We start from the raw sequence: 6,000 nt of genomic DNA, 5'->3' as shown, positions 1-6,000 counted from the left end.
ATTGAATTAAGGTGCCTGATGTATGGTATATAGAGAGCAGATATGTGCCTCCATTCATTCACTTGTGTGATTAATGTTTATTCAGGTCTTGCTGTGTACCAGGTACTGTTTTAGATACTAAGCATATACAGTAGTGAATAAAAGAGACAAAGAAACTCTACCTTCATCATACCAGTAGGGGGAGACAGATAATAAAAATTGTGAATGTGTAAATTATAGACAGTATTAGAAGGTGGTGTATATGGAGAAGAAAAATAAAGCAGGATAAAGGGAATAAGGAGTGTTATCAGCGGGGGGGGGGGTGCCCCTGGGATAATAATAAGCTATTACTAAATAGCAGCAGGGAGGGGGGTGCCCCTGGGATAATAATAAGCTATTACTAAAATCAGTGTTTATCGAAACCAGATTTCACCCGGCCCACAAAGTGGGATTTATCTCACCCCTCTCTACACCGCCACTGACGTGACGAACTAGAACTATATCAAAATGATTCTAGATGATCTCTATTCCCTTCTCTGGAGAAGGAGGCTAAATTGGGGTATTGTTATGTTCTGTGTAGGAAATGACATCGTCATCATGCATGTCAGTACCTTGTGGGTATCAGGTGATAGGTCGAGACCAGGAAATAAGGCACCAAGGCTGCTGTATACAGTTCAGATCATGGTGTGAATCCCACCGCACCCTGGGTTGTACAGTGCACATGTTGACTTATAGCCTGATTTTTTTCTTTTTTTATAAACATATTTTTCTTCAGGCCTAGAAATATTTTTTTATAGCATAGTTTTATCCCTGGCACAGTATTTTGCTTTGTATGTGTCGTGGTTTTTGAATAATTCCATTATTTTAGGACATTTAGTTAGTTTTCAAGTTAATGAAGTACTTTACATGTAACTTTGGACATATCTGTGGGCTTTTCCTTAATGTAACTTGCAAAAGGTAGAACCGTGGGCTCAGAAGATATGCAGAGTTTTAATTTAAAAAAAAAATTATTTATTTATTTATTTTTGGCTGCATTGGGTCTTTGTTGCTGCGTGCGGGCTTTCTCTAGTTGCGGCCAGTGTGGGAAGCCGGTGGCTTCTTTTGCTGTGGAGCACGGGCTCTAGGTGTGCTGGCTCAGTAGTTGTGGCTCGCAGGCTCTAGAGCGCAGGTTCAGTAGTTGTGGCGCACGGGCTTCGTTGTTCTGCGGCATGTGGGATCTTCCCCGACCAGGTCTTGAACCCGTGTTCCCTGCATTGGCAGGCGGATTCTTAACCACTGTGCCACCAGGGAAGTCCCTAGCAGGTGGATTCTTAATCACTGCGCCACCAGGGAAGTCCCGAGTTTTAATATTTTTGATGCAAATTACCAATTGCCCACTAGAAAGCGTGAATTTAGCACCACCTCTCCAGCCGTGTATGAGAACATTTACTTTCCTATATTCTTACCATTGCTTGCGCAGTCATTCTTTTTACTTTATTAATTTGAAAGGTGGCACTTGGTATCTCCATAATGTTTTCAGTTGCCCTATCTTTGATTGTGAGGTTTACTGGGATTTGTATGTCTCCTTTTGGAAACTGTACATTTTCAGTTGGAGTATTTATTTCTTTCCTGTTGATAGCTAAGAGTTCTTTAGATAATAAGGGTCTCAACTTCTTTTCTGCCATGTATGTTGCAAATATTTCCCCCAGTTTTAAAATTATGCTTTAATTTTATTTGTGGAGTTTTTTTTTTTTTTCTTTTTGGCCACACTGTGTGACTTGCGGGATCTTACTTCCCCGACCAGGGATTGAACCGGCGCCCTTGGCAGTGAGAGTGCCGAATCCTGACCACTGGACAACCAGGGAATTCTCTATTTGTGGAGTTTTTAAAAGATAGGTGTTGATGTTTTGGCGTCAACATAATATTTAATTTAAAAATCTTATTTAAATTTATTATGGCTTTATCCTGTGCTTTTTTGATAAATGCTTTCTGTACCCTCCCAAAATATGTAAATATTCATCCAAATTCTCTTAACTTTCTGTAATTTTAACACTTAACTAAATAGTAATATTCAGAATTAATTTTTGTCTATGGATTCTTGTAGGGTTCCTGCTTCACTTTTTCCCAAATGCTTGTATAATAGTCCCAGGACCATGTATTAAATAATCCATCCTATTCTTACAATTATAAAATGCCAAATCTATCATATACTAATTACTTATAGGTACTGTAGGAAGGTAAGCAGTATGAAGTTGCTGTTTTAGGGTCAAAAATAGTAGAATATAGGCAATTCCATATGATTCAACCTAATACTAACTTCTGGCCAAAGTGAAATTTCCTTTCATTAAAGGATAATGTCAACTATTTGAATAATTGACAAAAATAAGTTCAATTAAAAAGATTTCAGGGCTTCCCTGGTGGCGCAGTTGTTAAGAGTCCGTCTGCCAGTGCAGGGGACACGGGTTCAAGCCCTGGTCCGGGAAGATCCCACAGGCCGCGGAGCAACAAAACCCGTGCACCACAGCTGCTGAGCCTGCGCTCTAGAGCTCACAAGCCACAAGTACTGAGCCCGTGCTCCGCAACAAGGGAAGCCCACACACTGCAAGGAAGAGCAGCCCCCACTCACAACAACTAGAGAAAGCCTGCGCGCAGCAACGAAGACCCAATGTGGCCAAAAATAAAAAATAAATAAATAAAAAATAAAAAGATTTCAGATGTGTGTAACCAAGACCTTTTAGCTGGCAAGAAAAAATAAGTTGAGATGAGGAACTTCCCTGGTGGTCCAGTGGTTGGGACTCTGCACTCCCGATGCAGGGGGCCCGGGTTCGATCCCTGATCAGGGAACTGGATCCCGCATGCCGCAGCCAAGAGCCCACATGCTGCAACAAAAGATCCCGCGAGCTGCAGCTAAGACCTGGGGCAGCCAATAAATAAATGAATATTTTAAAAAAAATTTAAAAGTTGAGATGAGATGAAGTCAGCGGGTGGGGTTGACTCTCAAACATTTTTCCCCCTAAAAATAAAAGTAAATGTTGCACACTGCATTTCTAAAATGTTCTTTTCCCCTGTGGACTTTTGGGTCTACTTCACACCAGCTGAGCTGGCTCGCTGAGCAGAGCTCTCCTTGTAAGGTCTTTCCTGCTCTCCATCTTCTCCATGCTGGCCTCATTATTAAAAATGTGCTACTGTCAGATATAAACGATGTTTCTCACTAAGTACACTCAATAGCATTTTCCTTTCACTCTGTTTTTCCTCCAAATCTAACAGTAAGCCATTTTGCTTTAGTGAAAAAAGATCCCAAGTCTCTCTGAGTATTCCCAGGCTTGCAAGTTGGCACGACTTGCAGTCCGAGTGATTGATCCATAACCTTTGGGCACTCAGGCAATTACGAGCTGCCCATAAGCTTTGCTGTGCCAGCAGAGCAAATAAAAAAAACTTGGGGCTCTAATTCTGGGTCAGCAAAGCTCTCTTTTCATGATGTTATATGAAATAAGAATTTTAACTACAAGAGGGAATTCTTTAGAGAACAATAAAAATTATTCATATTTTCCCTTCTAATCATCATGAAACATGATACTGATTACTTTTTTCTTCTTTGTTCATGCCTAACTCTTTTTCTACTTCCAATCTTCAACAGCCTTTCCACTATTCTAGGAATAGGGGTAGAGAAATCCAAGTTTCTGGTGTTCAAAGAAAAATGAAAGTCAAAGAGCCCTTATAAACCAAAGTTTCAGTATTTTCATTCCCATAATTCTGGGAGTTGTCAATGATTTTTATTTTCACTAATGAGGCAATAACTCAAGAGCTGGTCCTCTTCTGTCAGGAGACAAATATTATGAAACAGAACCGTCATTTGTCTCAGAGTTCTGCTTTATGCAGAGGCATAGGCATGTATGTGCTTGTAAGAAAAAAGGGCATTTTCTCAGCCAAGATAGAATGAGCTGTAATAGACTGATTACTAAATGGTTTATCATAAAAATCTCAGTACTGGAAAAGAACATTAAAGGTCATATGGTTCAGTCTCCTGTCTACAAATATACTCATTTAAAGCATAAGGGCCAAGTTAACATGTTCTCAAAGCTGCTAAACACTATCATCATCTAATTGTATGACCTCTCTTTTCTCGAAATGTTCTATGACACATGTAGTTTTCAAATTGATTGTCTTTAGATTTTGTGACATCGAGAAAAATTGCAGACGTCCTGGCCTAGGTTACAATACGCTTTGGAAAATGATTGTTTTTCCAGAAGAATAAGTGGTGTACTTTTCTGTTTAGTTTTAGCTGTTATTTACCGGCTGCAGGAAGAGATCACTGCTGGTAATCTCCTTGTCGTTGACCGTTAAAATAATGGCCCTCCAAGCACCACACGTCCCTGTCTGCCCTTGTGTAGTTTCCTGCCCACCTCATCGACACTAAGCTGGGTCTTATGACTTCCTTTGGCCAATGGGACATTAGCAAGTGTGACACAAGCAGATTCTAGTAAAGTGCTCGTGCCTTGGGGCTTGCCTTCTCTTTTGTTGCTTAAAAAACCCAGCTTCCGTGTGAACAAGCCCAGGCCAGTCAGCTAGACACAAGTGGCTCAGCCAACACCAACTGCCAGACATGTGAGTGAGGCCGTCTTAGACCATTCAGTCCCAGCTGAGCCACAAACTAAAACAGCATGAGGCAAGACCAGTAGAAGAACCATATAGCTGAACCCAGCCCCAATTTCTGACGTACAGAATCATGAACAAATAAAATGGTTGTTGTTTTAAGTCACTAAGTTTTACGGTGGTTTGTTTTGAAGCAGTAGGTAACTGATGCACTCCTGGTATATAGTGGAGTCATGTATTTCTCTGGGGTTAGGTTTTCCAGTTAATGTGTAAGGAAAAATATCATGTTAAGTCAAAATTACCATTGGAAATCCCTTAGGCATTTATCATTTATAATCAAAGCAAACATTTACCCCCTATATCATTGGGAGAGATGGCTAGTTTTCTTTTGAGCATCAGATGAAATAATTGGCTTGTATTTGAGGCTGTGTTATGTGAAACGCATATTCTGTGTCTTTAAATATTCAGCTTATAATCCATTGGATCATCACTAAACTCCCTCCTCTCTGGCAAACACCCCCACCTCCTTGTCCCTTCCCCTCCCCAGCTCCATCATGCTCTCCTAGCAAAATTCTAATGCTGGTTACAGCCAATTATTCTTTTACTTCACATCAGTGATGGAGAAGCTGATATTTGCCGGAGAAAATTACACAACCTCTGTGGAGGACTCTCAGTTTAAATTTGTTATCACAATTCTCTAATAGGGTTTCAGTACTGCTGGCTAATCCTATTATATTTCTCTTGTAAATTCGTTTTCCAAATCTGAGACAACTATTTCACACTTTCTTCTCTCTTCTTATATTTCCAATATCCTTTCTTCCCCAACACTGATTTTAAGTGTAAAGTTCAATGGGTTTTGACAAGTGTAGACACACATGTAACAACCGCTATGATCAAGATATAGAGCATTTCCATCATCCCAGAAAGTTCTTTCATGCCTTTTTGTAGACATATGTTTTCATTTCTCTTGAGTAAATACTTGGAATGGAATTGCTGGGTCAAAGGGTAGGTATATTCACCTAGAATTTACCAGCAAATTTAAGAACTAATGAGTTTTTCCAGCATCACAGCAGGCAGCTTTCTAGTGATCTTCCCTGGCACTCAGACCCTGGTTTACTGCTTGCCATCCTAAGCCTGGGGCACCTCACCAAACTTTTCTGCCATCCAGTGCGCTACAGCCCCACTCTCTCCAACAAGGTCTGAATCTCTGAATTGGTGCCTTCCTTTAAATTTGTTCCTCCTCTTGCTGTTCTCCCAAAGCCCTACAGATAGCGGCTGCTTCCTTCATCTGCCATTCCTGTAGAGTTGGCCTCACATTTCTTAGTAGTTAAGCCCCTGTTACTAGTTAATATTATTTATATTAAATTCTGCCTGTTCAAGTTACTGGTGCGGTTTTTGTCTCTTAGCTAGATCCTAATGAATACACTCGCCATCACTGAGTCTTTTCCA

Source organism: Tursiops truncatus, chromosome X (assembly GCF_011762595.2).
Source record: "Tursiops truncatus isolate mTurTru1 chromosome X, mTurTru1.mat.Y, whole genome shotgun sequence".
Lineage (NCBI taxonomy): Eukaryota > Metazoa > Chordata > Mammalia > Artiodactyla > Delphinidae > Tursiops > Tursiops truncatus.
This window is presented reverse-complemented; position numbering follows the sequence as displayed.